Genomic DNA, 19525 nt, shown 5'->3' with positions numbered 1-19525 from the left:
AGGCTAGATATAATAGAATCGTAGTGATGTGAATTCATATCCCACCTCCTGCACTGAACTGTGTGGCCTCCAGCAAGCTAATTCACTTCTCTTAGCCCTGCCTTGCTTTGCCTTTGCTGCTACTTGTAGATAAATAAGAAAGTTTCCCTCCCACATCTGTTATAAGGATTGGAAATAATGCATGCAAGCAAGTCAGCAAGCACATAGTAGGTATGACAGAAATTTCAGACTTTGGAATTATCCCTTGGAATCCCCACTCCTTTATGCACCTCAGCTAATCTCTTAGGTATTTATTTTCTCTGTGATTCCCATTATCTTTTTCTTCCTTGGAATCCCGTGGCTAGTACCCTAGTTCGGCTCATGTAAGTGGTCTGTGGTTTCTTCCCCTTGCCCACTCTGTCCACTAGAACCAGAATCTTCTTCCTCAAGTCCTGTTTTCAAAATGGCACAACACTGGCTTCCATTTCCTGCTTAAAAAAAGTAAAGGGCCTAAATGCTAAGTATCCACTATAACAGGGAGCCATGGGATATGTCTGTTTTCTTCCTTCTTCCTCCCTTTCATACAGCCTTTCCTCAATCACACCAGACTCCTCACCACATGTCCAAATATTCTGTGTGCTTCCTCTTTTGGGTCTTTTCTCATTGCCATGTACCAACTCCTATTAGCCTTCAAAGCTCACCTCAACTATAACTTCTAACCACTTACCTTACATTTCCGGTTCTATAATTTTGTTCACACCCTTCTTAGAATACTCAGCACCCACTTCTTCTTTTTTAAAAAAAGTTTATTTATTTATTTTGAGAGAGAGAGAGTGAGAGAGTGAGAGAGTGGAGGAGACACAGAGAAAGAAACAGGGAGGAAGAGAATCCCAAGCAGTCTCTGCGCTGTCAGTGTGGAACCCAATGCTGGGCTCAGACTCACAAATTGTGAGATCATGGCATGAGCTGAGATCAAGACTAGGATGCTTAACGGACTGAGCCACCCAGGTGTCCCTCACTTCTTTTAAACTGTAGCTGTTTGGTGCCATTCTTCATTTCTGGATGATATTAAATTTCACTGAAGGCAGAGGAGTGATATTTTTTGTTTCCAGAGGCTGGATTGTATTTGCTTGGGATGCAATGTGACACAGTGGCTAATAGGAAATGTTGGATCAGACTGCCTGAACAGTCTACAAGTCTACATTTTATTCTCTGTGTTGAACAAATCTGTTATATCCACCTCAGTTTCCTTCATTCCATTCATTAATTATTGATAAATAAATGAATAAATAATTTTCCAAAAACTTCCAAAAATGCAATTCAGACAGCTATTATGTGCTCAGAGTGCAGTGGTGAACAGACTTTATGGGCCTGGGACCCGTGTATCCACATAGGCCCTGAACTGAGAAGGGCCTTGTACTTGGCTTAATGTCCTGTTACCATCATCTGGAAATTCTTAATAATTTTTTAACAAGAGGCCCATATTTTCATTTTCCCCTTGGCTCTGAAAATTATGTAGCCAGTCCTGATGGTGACTAAAATAAACATGGTCCCTGCTTTTATGGTGAGACAGAACATAAGCAAGCAAATTTAGGAAGTGAAAAAAGAAAATATCAGCAATAAATGCTATGAATTCCTAGGTGGCAACTTTAAATTCAGTGATTGGGGAAAACCTCTTAAGTTTACATGTAAAGCGGAGATTGGAATGATAAAACTTACCATGTAAAATGCTAAAGAACATTCCAGGAAGAGGAAACAACACGTGCTAAGATGTTAAGGCAGGAATGAAATGAAGGGTTTACAAAATATTGTTTTGGGGAAAGAAAGAGCAAGGAAGAGAAAGATAAGTCTAAAGATTAGCCTGGCCCAGATCATTAAGGCCAAGACACAGGGTTTGCATTCTATTCCCAATGTGATAGGAAGCCATTATAGGGTTTATAGTGAGGACATTAAATTTGATTTATATTTTAAAAGATCACACTTTTCCATTATATTAAGACAGAAATGGAGCAGGCATATCATGAAGAAGACTACCTCACAAGTCCAGACAAGCAATGATGATGGATTGAACCTTGCTGGCACCCAAGAGGTTCGAGAGAAGTGGCCATATTTAGGATATACGTTGGAGGCAGAGTTGATAGGATTCCTGATAGAATGGATTTGGGGAATGAGGGAAAGAGAGGTATCAAGGATAGCACCCAGATTGTTGGTGATGATGTCATTTATTGAAAGAGGGAAGCTGGGCAAAAATAATTTTAGAGGGTGTATACTGTGTGTTCCTGCACATCAACGTGGGGAAGTTAAGAGGGAAGACAGGTATTATCACCGAAAAATAGAGATAACAGCACACACTTCATGTAATTATTGTGCATATTCAATGAGATGATACGCATAAAGAATTGTGTCCCACGCCTACCACACAGAGGTGTTCAGTATATGCTACTTATTTGCTATTTCCGAAATGTGTAGCTAAGTGTAATTGCACTTGTGATTCAGAGAACTTCATAGTAGTAAAAGTATATCTGAGAGGTCTGAACTATTAGCTAAATAGATGGCTACAAAGATTCTAAATAGGAAAAGGGATGAGATAAGACTTGTCCCTCTCTTTAAACAAATCACTTTTTCTCAATAATACCTCCATATTTCAATGGTTTCTTTTTTAAGAGTCTCTCTCAGAATACAGAAGCCAAAGACCCAATGAGTGAAAGAATACAAAATAAAGACATGTATGCAGCAAGGAGAAAGTACACATTCTACACTATGAGCAAACAAGCTATTGACAAGAACTTCTTCAAATATTCTGTAATTGACATTTGATTCAAATTTCTACCCTTAGTACCCATTAGTAGGATCTGGCTTTATTTTGGAAGCCACGGAATTCCTATTGTGAAAATAGAAGTAGGATTTATTATTTTTTTTTTAATGTTTATTTATTTGACAGCAGGAAGGAGGGGCAGAGAGAGGGAGAGAGAGAATCCCAAGCAGGCTTCCTGCTGTCAACGTGGAGCCTGACGCAGGGCTCAATCCCATGAACCCATGAGATCATGACCTGAGCTGAAACCAAGAGTTGGACTCTCACCCGACTGAGCCACCCAGGCGCCCCTGGAAATAGAATTTAATACATAACATCTTTGCTTTAAATGTCCTTCTAGTATTCTGTATGTGTAAAGCTGTTCTTACCCCCAGCAGGGAGTCCTGGCTCTGGAAAAAGCTGGTTTAACTTGTCATTGGTTGGTTAGTGTGACAGAGAGTGGTCAGTCAGAACTAGGCCTGCTGGTTAGCCTGCAGACATCTAAATGACTTTTGATGTCTCTTTTTCTCTCTTATTCTTCATCTCAGGATGCAGAAAGTACACCTTGAAGAATTTTAAATAGCATAAGTCATATATTATTGTATATGTAATCATATGTTGTCTAGCATCAAGATTACTCACGGCTATATTAAAATATTTTTGAAGTTGTGTCCTTGAATAGTATCTAAATATTGAAGTAATGAACGTATTCCCAAGTGTAGTCTTATTTGCTAGGTAATATGTAAGCATATTTTGGAATACAAAGCAGTGCAAAGAGAAACCTGCTTGGAGGTGAGCGAGCTGGCTCTGGCTTCGCCCCAGATTTGTTCCTCTGGCCCCGAGTCACTTCCGATCTATCAAAAACATGCAAAACCATGTGGCCTTACTAGCACTCCTGTATGGAAGTGAAAGTTAAGATACAAAACAAAACAAAATAGTGGCGGTGAGTACAATTTGCAATGATACAGTGTCAGACAGCAGAAGGAATGATTATAAATAGCATTTCTGCTGCCCTAAGTCCCTCTCAGGGTCTCTCCAAATTTACCCTCTGCTGACTGCAGTTCCTGCAAAGCATTTTCTGTGCAACATACTCACCAGGGTCCTCTGCATTGTCTCAATTCTATTGCTCTGCATAGGAAACTAAAAATACATATCTCGTAGATTTGTGTTACGCTAGATGATCATTTAAATGTTCAGATCGGAACCCCTGGAATTTTCCATCTGCCTTTCGTCTGCTGGGCTGGTTCTGGAAGGGCACTGCTGAGAGCTTCCCTGCGGGTTGGCTTTGCCTGTGGGTGTGATTGAAAATCTGTAGCTAACACTTGGAGAAACAGGGTAAGGGGATAGTTAATAAAGGACAAAAATAGAGATCAAAAAGATATAAACACATATCGCAGTTTGATCTCAATATCATTTTTTAAATAATACATTTGCACATTTTCAAGATCAGCCTCTCTGGGGTTTCTTGCAGGGGACAGAAAATTCTTGCAAGTTTCAGGGAAGCTGATCTAGTTTGAAAGAAAAGGGTAGAGGTGGCAAATTGCCAATTAGATTGCAGGTGGGGACAGGGATGGGAGGGTAGAGATGGATGGCTCTAACGTCAAGAAATTCACGCTGATGACACAGGGCGAAGACACGTTTTAGGCCCGTGAAAAGGAAGGCAAGGCAGACACAGGAGGTGAAGCAAATCACAGGCTTGCTTTTTGTTTTCGCTTACAAAAGGTGCCCCTACCCCCAAACATGGAGATCATTATACAGAATGTCCAAGGCAAATTAAGGAAAATAATTATTGTAGCTGATGAAGCAGAAACCCTATTAGAGCTAAATGCTACTTCACAGTACTCGGTGGTGGAGGTTTTGAACTAAATGCATTTTTCAGCATCTTTAGTGTAGTATATTAAATTAAGTTTTTAACCACTTTTCTCCTCCCCTTTATTTTCCTTACCTCCCTCCTCCCCTTTCCTCCGTTTCTCGGGCAGGTGGTGCAGAGTTGGAAGTCTGCCGCAACAAGAAATCCCTTATATCCTGACTCCTTTCTGTTTAAGATGAATAGTAAATAAAAACCTAAAGGGGTAATTAATGGTGGAAGGCTGAGCTTGAAGTGACAAGGAGTGACCTGTCACCACAGAAAATGGGGCAGAGAAGAGGCTATTGAGAAGCAGAGAGAATCCTTAAGTTTGTCTGGCTTTTTGTGTTGTTTTGTTTTCACTTAAGGAACCGCTTGCATCCTGAAAAAGATTTCCTTTATTCCCATGTTCTCCTCCTGTCTCAGAAAACAGGTCCAAGATAGGGGACAATTTCTATTGATTTGGGATGTGTGTGTTTCTATTATTTCTTAGCTAACATCGTACTTTTTTTTTTTTGAAATGATGTTTGTTAGGTGTGTTTTTCTGTATTATACTTGGAGTCTTTAAATCCATAAGTTGTATAGGTCTCTAATTAGACAACAGGTTTGCCACGTAGAGGGAACTGAGTCTTACGTAGCTTGTGTATCCCATGACACTTGAGCAATAGTTGCCACTTTTGACCATATGACAGATGTATATTGTATACAGAAAGGAGTAAATTACTTTGAATATTTTTTTTTCTCAGTAAGTTTCTGGCCCCTAGGAAGCCCTATGGATTCTCATCTCCATAATGGATCAAAGTCAGTCTTCTTCAGCATTGTTCAGGCCTTACGGTGTCCAGTCCTCTATTAGATTAAGTATAGCATTTCTGGTTCCACTTCATCCAGGAAAAGACACAGGCTATCCCCTCCATATAGGCTGTCCCCTCCCTGGTGGACCCCTGTGCTTTCTATCTAGCACGTGTTGTCAGGGACATCTGTTCATACACGGAACTGTTGACAGGTGGACAGAAACCATGTTGTAAAACTTCAATTCTCCTTTCAGAGTCTTTATCAAAGCTTTGCACATAGCTGATACTCAATAAGTCTTTGATAATGGTGTTGATTATCAGAAATGGGCTTTAGGCTAGTAATATAACAAAGATGGAATGGTACATTTGCCAATAAACTTCAACTCCTCTCAGTCCTCCAAAAGGATCTGTTAAAGGATTTTTTGCATCCTCCATGGCAAGTGCTTACCATCGAATACTTCAGAAAAATATGGGACAACGTTTTGTCTACAGACGTCAATGCCTGTTTCTTCGCTGCCACTTAGCTATGAGATCATGGGGAAATGAGATTCCAACTTCCATCATCACTGAGACCAGATGAGAGTAACCGTAGCTTCCCTGAATTCCAATAGTGTTCACGGTGGAGGCTTACTCTGAGCCAGGCCCTGAGCCAGGCCCTGAGCCATGCCCTGAGCCTGTCCCTCGGTGCTTTACGTGTATGGATGGATGGATTTCTCATCAGAACCCTAGGTGGCTGATACTATTGCTTTCCCATTTTATTGATAAGAAAAAAGAAGCTTGGGAGGTTAAAGAACCTGTCCCAGGTCCCAGAGTTGATAGACAGCCAAGCTGGAATTTAGTGAGAGAGTGTGGGTGGCTCCAGTGCCCAGGATTTTAACCCATACACAGCCTCTTATTAATTGTTTGTTGCAAGGATCAAAATCAGCATGATACGAAGAAGTGCATGATTTTAAAAAATGGTAGGAGGAATTTTGAGAGTACTTTAAAAAATGAAAAAGCCTTTCACCAAACTGGTTCATGTTACACTTCTTTCTTTTATATTTTTTAATTTTACTTTTATTCTTTTTAGGGGGGAGGGACAAAGGGAGGGAGGGGGAGGGAGAGAGAGAGAGAGAGAGAGAGAGAGAGAGAGAGAGAGAGAAAGAGAGAGAATCTCAAGCAGGCTCCATGCTCACCATGAAGTGCAACACAAGGGCTGGACCCCACAACTCTGGGATCAAGACCTGAGCCAAAATCAAGAATAGGGCCCTCAACTGACTGAGCCACTCAGGCACTCCCCATGTTACATTTCTATTCCCTCTGCCCCAGCTACTAGCTGAGAATCCCAGACTTTCCCCCTCACCACAAGCAGAGATAGTTGGTGGCAACCACTCATGCCTCTTTCAGCCCATTACTTCCTGAAAACTGTCTGTGGTTGTTTTCAGGGGTGACATACTTCTCTCTGTTTTCTGTAGTGAGCCAGGAGGCCTGATTCTGGAAAGGAGTTTCAAGCTCTGTGTGTAGCAGTGTTTAAAATGCAAGATCCCCGTCCGGGAGAGAAATGACTTGAAGAGCCTCAATGCAAACCTCCATTCTGCTCTCCCAGCAGCTGTGAGGCTGGCAGACCCTATAGGTAGAGAAGGGACTTGCATGGGCCATGATGATCCATATTCAGGAGCAAGGAAGACTTGATTCTGCACCTTGCTAGTTACAGCTGCCAGATTGTGAGCGACTGATAGAGAACTTTGTTAATGATGTGGAATTCACTTTTGGCATGCTCTGCACAAATACATATGCAATATATTATTAGTGCCCTCAACTACAGGCCTGTCCAGATGTGACTTAATTCAAAGTGTGATTATCTTTTCTTCTTTTACTTTCATAATTGGAACATTGTTGATCAGATTCTGCTTTTAATAAAGATTGGCAAGCCATGCAGTATTGCTCTGAAACTTTTTTTTTTTTGACAGCAAATATCAGAAAATCACAAGGTGGAGGTAATGAAATGACAGTAGATGTTCGGGTTGCCCAGAGGAAAGCAACTTGCACGGTCTTGGAGTCCACATTTTTAAGAATCATGAAGTGGGGTGGATTATCTTTGGAAATTATTAGAGAATATGTATTTATATAGATTCCTGTCCAAAAGATGAATCCAATCATCATCCCATAGACAAATGTGGAGTCTTAATGGCAAATGTTGATTTAATATTCGAGTCTGAGTCTTGCAGTAAAAAGGCTGAATTGCATTAGAAGAGCCGGACTAGAACTGGGCAGACACAGAAACCTAATACCACAGCAAATAAATCTGGCAGGACAATTTAAAGCTGAAAAGAAATAGAAAGATAAATGATGTCATAAAAGATTCACAGGGGCGTTTTTAACTGAACTGCTAAATATTTTAAAACAGAATAGCCAAGGCCATTTTGTATTAGAAACCCAAATGAGTGGCTTTCTCAATTTATTAAATTTAGTTCCCTCAGTGTTTATCAAGCCTGTTCTGTCAGAAAGATACTGTACTAGGCACTGGATATATCGGAATATTACCCAAAGAGATTACTGACTAGAAGATAAGGCAAGTAGCTCCAACAATTTAAATGAACACCATACTAAGTTAGGAAAGGGAATATGCTAGTGAGAATCTTAGATTGTCACTCCTGTAGAACCACTTTAAGGAAAAGGTCTAGAGATGTCACCCCCTATCAAGTTTCTATGCCTTTTGTTAAATGACCCAAGTGCTCTGGCTACAACCAACATCAAGGCTCTAGCCCAGGACACTTATATATTGGCCACCATGAAAAGAACAGTGACTCGTCAAGTAGCCTTTCCATATTGGACAAGAACGAAGCCATCCTATCAGATCATCTCTTTAGATGAGCGTTGGGTTCAAGAGAGAGAAGATAACAGTGGAAGCACATGCAAATGGCAAGAATCATCTGTAAGAGACTGACTCCTTGCAATGAACCAGGGCCCAAATCTGGTTGCTGTAGAGTCCCAGCTTATCAACCATGGCTCTCATCTTCACCGAAACACAGAACCTTCCATGACAATGCACACTGCATTTGGACCCAGATGAGACAATATGAGAAGAACCTGGAATGATAATAAACAGAAGCACTTTTAGCTTTAAAGGAAGCTGCAGTTGGAAAAATAGAGTTTTTAAAGCCCCTTATGGAATTTGCTGACTAAAGATTTGGTTGATATGCTCAAGGCTATTGTTAATGAAAAGAAAATAAAAGAAACAAACAAAAACACACATGCAAGAGGATCCCAAACTCATAGCAGTTTTTTTTTTTTTAATAGAATATTTACAAACTTAAACACTGGGAGACTTTTTTTTTTTAAATATTTATTTATTTATTTATTTGAGAGAGAGACCAAGCAGGGGAGGGATGGGGTTGGGGATGCGGTCAGAGGATCCAAAGCCGGCTCCATGCTGACAGCATTGAGCCCCTTGTGGGGCTTGAACTCACAACCATGAGATATGACCTGAGCCAAAGTCGGACACTTAACCAACTGAGCCACCCAGGGGCCCCAAAAACTGGGAGACTGTTTTTAAAAAACTAGATCAAACTTTTGACAGGCAAAGTTTAAGATATTTATCTGGACCAGGCCTGAGCTGAGTAAATCACTGATGAATATGAGAAAATGAACATGCTTCCTTACACTTTAGCTACCACCTCCAGTGGCCTCATGTGTCAGCCTGTTTTTCTGTTCAGGGAGTATCAGCACCAGGGGACTTTGAGCTCAGCTGAAGGACTGGGGATGATCTGAGGGATGAGAAAGAGGCCCCACCTGCCCAAAGATAGCATAATTCTTTCCTCTCACTGGAGAGATCGTCTCATGTGTTAAGGCAAATGGAAATACCTTTGGCAAGAAATTTTTGTTCTGTTTTCTATTTAGTGAGAATTTTGTTCATAGGTCCATGGAGCCTATCAGCTGGCTAAGCATGGTAGTGGATGGGAGTTGACAGGAGCTGTATTATGTAGGCCTCTGATGGTTGGGGAGACCAGGTTGGTGTGGGAGAGATTGGACACCAAGGGTGCTGTGTGAACGCCTGGGGCCTTGTTTGTCTGGAATTTCATGGTAGAAGGAAAGTGCTAAAAGAAGTACAAGAGAGTTGAATACAAGTTTTACTCATTTTTTCTGATTATGTGCCATCATAATTGTCATAAATGCACATACAAGGTAAGTTCTTTCTGCTTATAGTAATCCACCCTTTTACCCAATCCTGTTCACACTTTGAAACCACGTGTATTCGTATTTCCTTCCCAGCCATTCAAAATCCGGTGTCAGGCAAGAACGTTAGAAGAGTAGTTCGTATTTGAATGTGAACTACTTACAGGTAAATTGGTGTTCCTTTCTGGGCACATCTATAACCAAAAGGGCACAGATTCTAAGATAATTTTTTCTTTAAAAAAATTGTAATGCTTTTTTATTTTTGAGGGAGAGAAAGAGAGAGAGAGAGAGTGAGGGGGAGAGAGAGAGCGAGACACAGAATCCAAAGCAGCATCCAGGCTCTGAGCTGTCAGCACAAAGGCCGCTGTGGGGCATGAACTCAAAAGCCGTGAGACCATGACCTGAACCAAAGTTGGACACTTAACTGACTGAGACACCCAGGTGCCCTGAGCATGTTTCTAATCATACAAAAATATTGAAAGAGGAGATTTGAAAGTGATAATATCCTCCCAGGTGGGACCATGCTGATCTGAGGTTAGGACCCTCTCTGCAATCCCTAGGTGCCATCTCCCTACCTATTGGAGGGACACTGGCAGGCCAGCACTAGAGAATTTGGTCTATATCTTGATTTAGTCTATGCTTATAATTATGTATACAATAAGGAAAAGCCCTGGCTCATAACAGTATATTTAGTAACAAAACATATCATTTGAAATACTCAATCAAAACTGCCACTGACTAGATTTATGTCTAGTTTGGATTTGAATTTTGATGAATGAAGAAAAGACAAAAGAAAGATAAGAAGGTTAAGGAGGCAAAGTGAGGTGTGGTGGTTAGGCATTAGAAGGAAAATCATCTCTAGGCTTCATTGCGGGATAGGACCCCACTGAGCTACCTTTTACATCTTTATTCTGATTTATATAAAATCAGATTCAGAGTTATTCACGGAGGTCCTACGAAGTCTTCTATTGGCCAAATAATACAAAAAGAAAGTAGGAAGGAAGGAAAGAAAGAGAGGGAAGTAGGGAGGGGGTGGGGAGAAAGGAAAGAGTAGAAAAGAAAATCAAGGATGTTTATAAGCCCCTCCAAACTGAAACACGGAAAGAAACTCACACATCAGAGTAAGACTTTCCACAGCAAATTTTAAAATTGAAAAATGTCATCCTCAGTGACACACAGAATTTAATTTTTTGAATGTCTTATGATCTTATAGAAAAGCATAGGCAGTTACCCTTTGATTCTCCAGATTATACTGAGGATGCAAAGGCTAACTGTCCTGCAAAAAACTATGGGAAGTGAAATAATCACTGTAATATCTCCAAAGGCTATTTGGGAGCAACTAATCTCTTAGGCCCACACCTTGCAAGTCACATTTAAAAATTATGTAGATATATCATGAAAAATACCACCATGATTGGAATCATTTATTCCCCAATAAAGAGTTGCCTTTTCAAAGCTGCTTCATATCCAAGAGATCTTGATTACTCCTTGTTTCTTTCACATTATTATTTCTTTTCCTTAAAAAGAATTCTAAAAGATTACAAAAATACAAGAAAATAGAAGAAATTTAAAAGTACCCGATCTTTATTCTACCACACTAAATTCTTCCATTTTAAAAAAAAAAAATCCCAATTAGTGAGCTATATTTATGTTTGTTTTTGTTTTTCACACAAGATGCTAAATAAGTTATGCATAAACTTGTTTCTCTGCCATTACCGAGTGTGTGTGATAAGCTCCTCCCTGACTTTGACATCTTGAATGCTGTGAGATAAGGTCAAAAAAGTATTTCTCTTCCTTAAGCCATACATTTATGACACTGAACGAAAGGGCCTACACGCATGTTCTGTTGTGGTGACTGGTTCTGGAAAAGCTTAACTAACTGGACTGGAGGCATCCAGTCAGTGCCTTCCATGTTCTCAGTGTTCCCTTGAAACCCAAATATCTGAGCAATGAGAGAATGTAGCATTCAAATAAGGCTCTTAGATCTGATGGGGCCAGAGATTAATGACTTTGATTTAAATAATTTGAAACATCTATAAGCAGTGCCTTCTTTCTCTAAATCAGAACATGGCAGACATGTAGAACCCCCATGCTGAATGTTCATGTATCCATCCTCCAAGAGAGAGAGGGTCTGGGCATACACCATCCCTGGAAAACTGAATGTGGCTTGGGAAAGCTAACATTGAGCCACTTCCAAGTCTCTTCTGCTGAGTAAGATTTTCTCTTCTCTCTGAGAGTTTCTACCTAAGAGGCCCAAGAAACCCAGAGGCACAACTTAGAAGATAGACAGGTTCCTTTACTTCTTCCAGGCAATTCAAGACACTGGCCCTAAAGCAGAAATTAATGTGTAAGAAGCGAAAGCTCATAGTGGGCTAGTTCTCCACCCCTACTGACCTTGTGCTATTTAAGCAACTCCTTTTATAATTTTAAAAGTAATTATGTATTTACTTTTTTTGAGAGAGAGAGGGAGAGAGAGTGAGTGCACACAAGCAGGGGGAGGGACAGAGAGAGAGACAAGAGAGAATCCCAAGCAGGCTCCACACTGTCAGCACAGAGCCCTATGTGGGAGTTTGAGCTCACCAACCATGAGATCATGACCTGAGCTGAAATCAAGAGTTGGACACTTAACCAACTGAGCTACCCAGGTGCCCCTACTTGAGCAAGTCTTAAAGCCATGGTCATGGTACCTACAATAATTTGCTGACCCTTACTTAAGAATGACCAGGGCCACCACATTGCACAATTCCAGGGGAGGGGGGGAATCCATTCCCCCTGTGACCAGAGTAACCAGTGTTTCTGGGGATACAATCCAGGAGCCAGATGCTAAGCCCATGCAGGCTCTTTCCCCTACGTATTTAGGAACTGCAAGGCTTCAGTCATTTGTTACCAAAGGCTATCACATTTTTCTTTTTAATTAAGTATGCTATTACAAATGGCACAATATTTGGGAATAAAAGAAGGTATATTTTTAGAAGAAAATATATACTTTTGAGGAAAACAAAGCTGATTGGAAAAATACGTAATTATTTATCATCTGAAGTCCAAAACTAAAAACAAAATCAAAACAGACATTGAGTGACTGTCCTCATCAAAATTGTCAAGAAACTAAGGAGTAAATAAGTAACTGGCAGGAAATTATTTATGATCTAAACACAAAGACAGATGTCTTTCTCTTTCTGGGAAGGATAACTATCCTCCTCTGTAAGATATTCTTTCCTTGTCTCTCTCCTCAGGAAGGTGTTACATCCTGTGATAATTCCACCTCCCACTGTCTCCTGTCCTTAGTCTTTAAATTTTTCCTCCAAATTCCCATGTGACTCCCATGGAGTCAAGTCTGAAGTTTGCACAGATGAAAAAATACTTCAGCAGACTCCCAAGAATATGTAAGTTTTTACTAAATATTTTTCAGTTGATGGGATCCATATCTGACTCCGCATCCTCCAGAGAGACAGGCTTCTGGTAGTAGTTGCCTGGAATCACTGCTTTAACAAACAAAATCTGTTTATAAGGGAGCACAACACAAGGATTTGATCTCAGAAGGACCTTATCTTTTCCACACATTTCCTCTAACACAGAACTTTGTGGAATTTGCAACTTTTAGACATAAGGGAAACACATGTTTGCTACATAGTATACTGGAAATAGCAGTGGACTTTGAGTCAAGTGGGAAAAAGTATATATTAGGTTTGGCATTACAACTCTAAAATGGCTTATTCAAATTCATGTACTTTCATGACAACAAATGACAGTGGTGCCACACTCAAGGCTACCGAAGAACATAAACTTCACTTTTTTCAACAAATCATAGGATAGGACTTGAAAAAGAACTAAGATACCCAGAGAGGAAGACAAAGGGAGAAAGAGAGAGAAGAGAGTGCTAAATTAATCGAAGCCAATTTATTCCATTTGCCTGAAAATACAGAGAACTATAGGATATCTTCTAAGGGGCCTAAGTTTTTCTATGATCCTTTCTATTTCTTTGGAACAGAATACCCTGAGCTATCCAGCTGCTTCTCGGGAACAGTAGACATTTCTCTAGCTAGGAAAGTCTGCATTTATTCTGCTTTTCCAATTTTCCATGGTATGACATTATGAACGATGATAGGTTTCACAGACTTTGTAAAATGTGCTCTTGCCCTCAGCAACTTGGACTTGCCTGCCTCTTGATGTAGGGCAAGAAGAGCTCAGCACGCAAACTGTCCCTTTCACGTCACCTGCACACCAACAGACTCTCCCCACACCAGGCAGGAGCTTGAGAAGGAGAGATTACTCCTTTCTCTATCTGTTTACACAGTTTTTGTTGCATATTTGTTCCTGGAATCTTCAAGGCAAGGTTCTGGGGCTCTGTAAATCACTAAGCCACATCCATTCTTACGGAAATGTGGTGATTCTGCTGAGTACCTGGTCACTTCCCCCAGCTGTCACTTCCTCTCGACAGAGGCTGAAAAACCTCATCAGACTGGGCCCTCACTAGAATTTGGATGTAATTAAATTACTTTGGTCCAGACAATATGTTTTCCTGCTGTGAGTAGATGCAATCGATCAAAACTAGCTTGGTAACGTACAGACGGAGATTGTGAAATTCTACATATTTCCCCCACTTTGCTATTCCCCTCCCACGCTGCTGAAGGGTGCAGAGGAACAAAAGGGCGAAGTTAAAAAAGAGGTAAAGATTTTCACTTTGTTGTCATGTATTTTCCAGGTAAGCCTCTAGCCTAGTATTTATGATTGTCATCTAGAGGCCACCTCCAGCTTTATGCGGTGAATATACCACTTAACAGATTCTCTCTGGCCACCAGGCCCATGGCCTTTCGTGACTAGATTGCTGGAGTTTCTTGAAATGACTGTCACTTTGAGCGGCAACAAAATCTTTTCTCAGCCTGCAAGGGAAGTTTGGATATGTACATATCTTGTGGTTTGCTCTTTCAGAATCCCAAATTCTGCAAAGCCAACATTGTAGCAGGCAGTCATGTGAAGACATTTTAGACCTTTTCTTTCAGAAAAATGTTCCTGTGCCAGGACATGGTGGCAGAGGACAAGACCAAAGACAACTGAAACGGGGCTTGTCTTTCAGCTAGAGCCGGACTTTTCCTCTAAACAGAAGAGAGGATGGCTGTATCCACAGACTGAGGGCAGAAAAAAAGTGGGAAGTTGCATAAAATCTAAATTATGCAACACGAATAAATTCTAGAGATCTGCTGTACAACATCATGCCTATAGTTAACAATATTGTTTTGGACACTTAAAAATTTGTTGAAGGTATATTTCATGTTAAGTATTCTTAACACAATAAAAAAGAAAAGAAAGGTTGTGGTATGCCAGTGGCATCTGAAATATCCTCTATCCCAACTACATCTCTCCCACAGGCTGGCCTAGGACACACTGCCTATATTGTGTGAGTCCTCCTTTCAATTTATAGTTCCAAGACCATATCACTATGAAGGAGAGGAAAATGCAGGAAAGCATTACTTGTTTTTGGAGTTTATCCTGTCTGGGAAATAGGTTGCCGACACTCTGAGAGAGGGTCCTGCTATGGTATGTGTGGGGAGTATGGCAGGCTCTCATTGGTAATCATCTTCTAGTCTGGATTGTCTAGATGCTGCCAGTTGTCATCCCAAGACAAGGATGTGCCTGAATATCACTTTGTTTTCAAACAAATCACATTTCATTGTATTTTAGAAACCAGCTTGATGGACTAGTAGAAACTTTAGTTGCAGAATGTTCGGATCCTCCCAGGACCCTCGCTGCCTAGAGTTTTTAACCAGGTTTCAGCATGTCCAAAGATAACCAAGAATATTTTTTGGTTGAATGGGGGTCTGGTTTTTAGATATGAACCCACAGAGGTCACCACTGAGATGTTCCTTATACTAGCTAGTGTGGCCACTCTCTGTAGTTTATAAGGTCTTATTTAGGTGTTTAGGAATCTCTGCTGTTACTGTCCCAACAAGGATATGGGGCATTTGAGAGGCTACAAATGGCCTTTCTGCTCCAGTCACAGCTATTATCTCTTTGACATTTCTTTGTCTTCCTAGGAATCTGCCCAGGAAGTTCAGAGCCCTTCTCACTGGAACCCAACCATACCCTTGCTCAGACCTCTGTCCCCTGCCTTGCTCCACTCTATCCTTTGACTTATGACTCCTTCAGACAAGGAGGTCCTTTCTCAAGCCTTATGATTGAGGCTGCTGATATGAGAATACAACTGCCATTATTAGTTTAGCAGGTATTTTCGTTTTCTTCCTTGCACACAGGGACAGCCAACTCCCTGAATAAGAAAAAAGGGAAAGCAAAAATATAAAAAGGCATAAAGAAGATATAAAAGTGAAAAAATGTAATTTCATCCCTAGAGCCTCCATGTATATTGCTGTAGGTTGTTAATTGTAAACTGGCCACAGACCAAGAGGATGAATGTGAGCTAAAATCTAGCCAGATCTTAGCTTGCCAAGCCATGCTGCATCCATCGAGAAGGAATGTCACTTTCGAATTCATACTAGATACCTAGTGAAATGGCAGTGGCCTTGACAAGCACATGTCCATATTATCAGAAATTCCTGAGAGTTGAGAGGAGCTTTCCATTCCTGGAAGCTCTGTCAACACACAGCAGACTCTGGTCTGTGATCCATTCTCTCCTCTAACTGAGCATAGGTGTGATGTATAAAAGAAGGTGATTTTATACCTTGCATAGTGTGCATAGTCTGGTCCTGGATGTAACTTTTGGAGATCTCCATTTGTAGAAAATGTATTCTGATCTATCAGGGAAAGGAAGGTCATGAGGAAAGGCAAAGACCACATTTTGTCTTGAGAAATGCTTTTCTATCCAGGGAAACAGCAAACAATAAAGTGGGCTTGGAAAAGGAATGTTCTCAAAAAATGACAACGACAGCTCCAGCTTTAATTCACTCCTCTGACTCTGACAATAAAGTGACAAATGAAATCAGTGACTGTCCTGGAATACCTATTGCTTTGGTGGTTAAAGAATGTGGCCCTACACACCAACAGAAACACGCATCATTGGAGAAAGTGGTCTTCTTTACCAATTATTCACTTAGGTATTGGATTCTGTATTGAGATATGAAACACTTGATCTAAAGATTCTGCCAAATGCAAATGCTTGCAAAGAGTAGGCAAGTGACGTAAGTATATGGTGATCATGTGTACACAGTGTGGAGTGATAGGGACACGGGAAAATTAGGGAGGCATCCCTGGTCTAAGAGCATTCAACACATAACGTTCAACACAACGTCTGCCAGTATTAAGGTAGATTTGAGCCACCTCTATAAATTTTCTTTTTGAGAAGATATTAAGATAGCGAGAAGAAACAAACATAACTATGTACATGTACTGCTATCAGGCACCATAACAATCTAGTTTCTTTTCATTTCATAAGTGTGTAAAAGAGGCTCTACGATGTTACACAGCTTGTCTACATTTACACTCTTAGAATGGGGAAAAGCCTCATTAATCAAAAAATTAATATTCTTTCAATAAAAGTGTCATTTTACACCATCAGGCTGCCTCCTTTGAAGATCTGATCTCACTGAAGAGTGAACTATACTCATGAAAAAGTGGTCCAAATGGGTGATGTTGACAGAAGACAAGCTACTCTAAATTTCAGTGAGTAAAAACGGTTTTACTTTTTTTTTCAAATGTTAGGAAGTAATTGCATGAGAAACACTGAATGGCCTAGAGATTTAGGTACTTTTACTGAAAGGTCGTATTTGGGAGAAGAAGGAGATAAGGCGGGTTAAGCAAGGTCTATTGGCTAAAAGATGGAAGAAACTACATGTGATCTTTGCTAGAAAATAAATTTAAGAAATGGTTGTTACTTCCAATTCACGAATAAAACCATAATTTGCTTCATCACTTCCAGCTTTAAAACTATGACTCTGTTATTCTACCCACTAATGTTTCAGTAGGTAAACCGCCCATAACTGTATAAAAGGAGCTGTTTTCTGGTCAGTATGGATCCTTAATTCTTCATGTCAATGGGAGGAGAAGTGAAGAAATAGAGAAAACTAGAAGGGATTCTGATTTTTGGAAAGCGTTTGCCAGTGTTTCATGGAATCTTATGGAAGAAATTAATTCAAATTGGCTTGGATATGAGCCTTGTCATGTGCATCAAAGACTCTCAGAAGAGTCGAAACCAATAATGATAAACGAGACAGTATCTTGCTGGGAGGAGGTGGCTGTTACTGTGCCAAAGTCTACATTTTCTGAACAGCAATAATCAGTTAATTGTGCTGGTGTACATCACACCATGGGAATCACTTTCAGAGTTAGATTGCATAGGATTTCACAACTTGAAGATTACAAATCAGGAAGAGACACTTTTCTGTTTGTTTTTTTAAATTTTTTTAGGATCGAATAATGCTTAGCTAGCTTTGCAAATAGCCACAAGCCCACTAAAGAGACCAGGGAGCAAGTCTGATAATCATTACCTGAGGCCATGGAATATAGAATTCTCTTTACAATTGGATGGCTTTAGACTTACTACTCCAACCCTAAGCAAAATAAAATAGTAAAACCTGTGAATTCCTTTGGTGTCTCTGTGCCTCTAACTTCCCACGAAAATAGTTTCTTTTTTTTTTTTTTAATGTGCATTTATTTTTGAGAGAGAGTGATAGAGTGTGAGCACAGGAGGTGCAGAGAGAGAGGGAGACCCAGAATCTGAAGCAGGCTCCAGGCTTTGAGCTGTTAGCACAGAACCTAATGCAGGGTTCAAACTGAGCCGAAGTTTGATGCTTAACCAACTGAGCCATCCAGGTGTCCCTAAAATAGTTTCTATTCATTGAAAGCTTATAGCATACAAGGCACTTTTTCCTAATAATTTAACCCTCAACATCCCTATAAGGTAGGTAGTTATCACCATTTTGCAGACAAGAAAATGATGGATACCTTAGACTTCTAAGCTACTATGAGCTTCTAACTTCTAGAAGACACTGTTGTCAAAATAGCCCACTTGACTCTCCCCATATATAGAGTGTGTGTTATCTCTCATGTTAAAAAATAAAATGAAAAAAAAAAAACTTCTAAAGGGACAGACATTATTTGATGTGCATGTCAATACAATAAATTAGAATGAGTATGACCTCTTCCAAAATTGGCATTTCAAATAAACATTAGAGTCTTAAATAAATGAAGTTCCACTACTAATGAAACTTGAATTAATACAAGCAGTTTGTGTGTGAAGGGTAAAGGTAAGAGATATTGTTTTGGTATGGCAAGGCAATCATAGTCAGTGGCACTCCAAGCGGTGACATTGCTGTGACTTCAATGTGAACCCTTGGAGGTGTGCAGCATGGCAGTTCTGTTCATGTCATGATGTACAAGTGTGGACCTAGAGGCTAAAGAGCCTTGATACTAAAACGACCATTGTCCACAGTCCTACTCTCCACGCAACATGGGAACATGAACAAAATAAGATTGAAAGTATTTCAGATGTGCCTGGAATATGAGTGAAGCATTGGGAGCAAATGAAATGATGTTTTTTCTCCTCTGTACACTCAAATATTCTCAAAAATTTTACTTTAAAAATTTTTTTTTAATGTTTATTTATTTTTGAGAGAGAAAGACAGAGCACAAATTGGGGAGAGAAAGAGGGAGAGGGAGACACGGAATCTGAAGCAGGCTCCAGGCTCCAAGTTGTCAGCAAAGAGCCCGACACAGGGTTCAAACTCAGGAACCATGAGATCATGACCTGAGCCGAAGTTGGATGCTTAACCAACTGAGCCACCCAGGTCCTCCTCAAAAATTTTACTTTAATTAAATTAATATACACTAAATTGGCTTTTCTGGGAAGTATAATTAACATAATTTGCATTCATTGCAGATGTACAACATACTGATTCAATAATTCTATTATTACTCAGTACTCACCACAATAAGTATAGTCACCACCTGTCACTATACAATGTCATTACAATATTATTGACATATTTGCCTTCTGGCAACTACAAGTTTGTATTT

Source organism: Acinonyx jubatus, chromosome D3 (assembly GCF_027475565.1).
Source record: "Acinonyx jubatus isolate Ajub_Pintada_27869175 chromosome D3, VMU_Ajub_asm_v1.0, whole genome shotgun sequence".
NCBI lineage: Eukaryota > Metazoa > Chordata > Mammalia > Carnivora > Felidae > Acinonyx > Acinonyx jubatus.
This window is presented reverse-complemented; position numbering follows the sequence as displayed.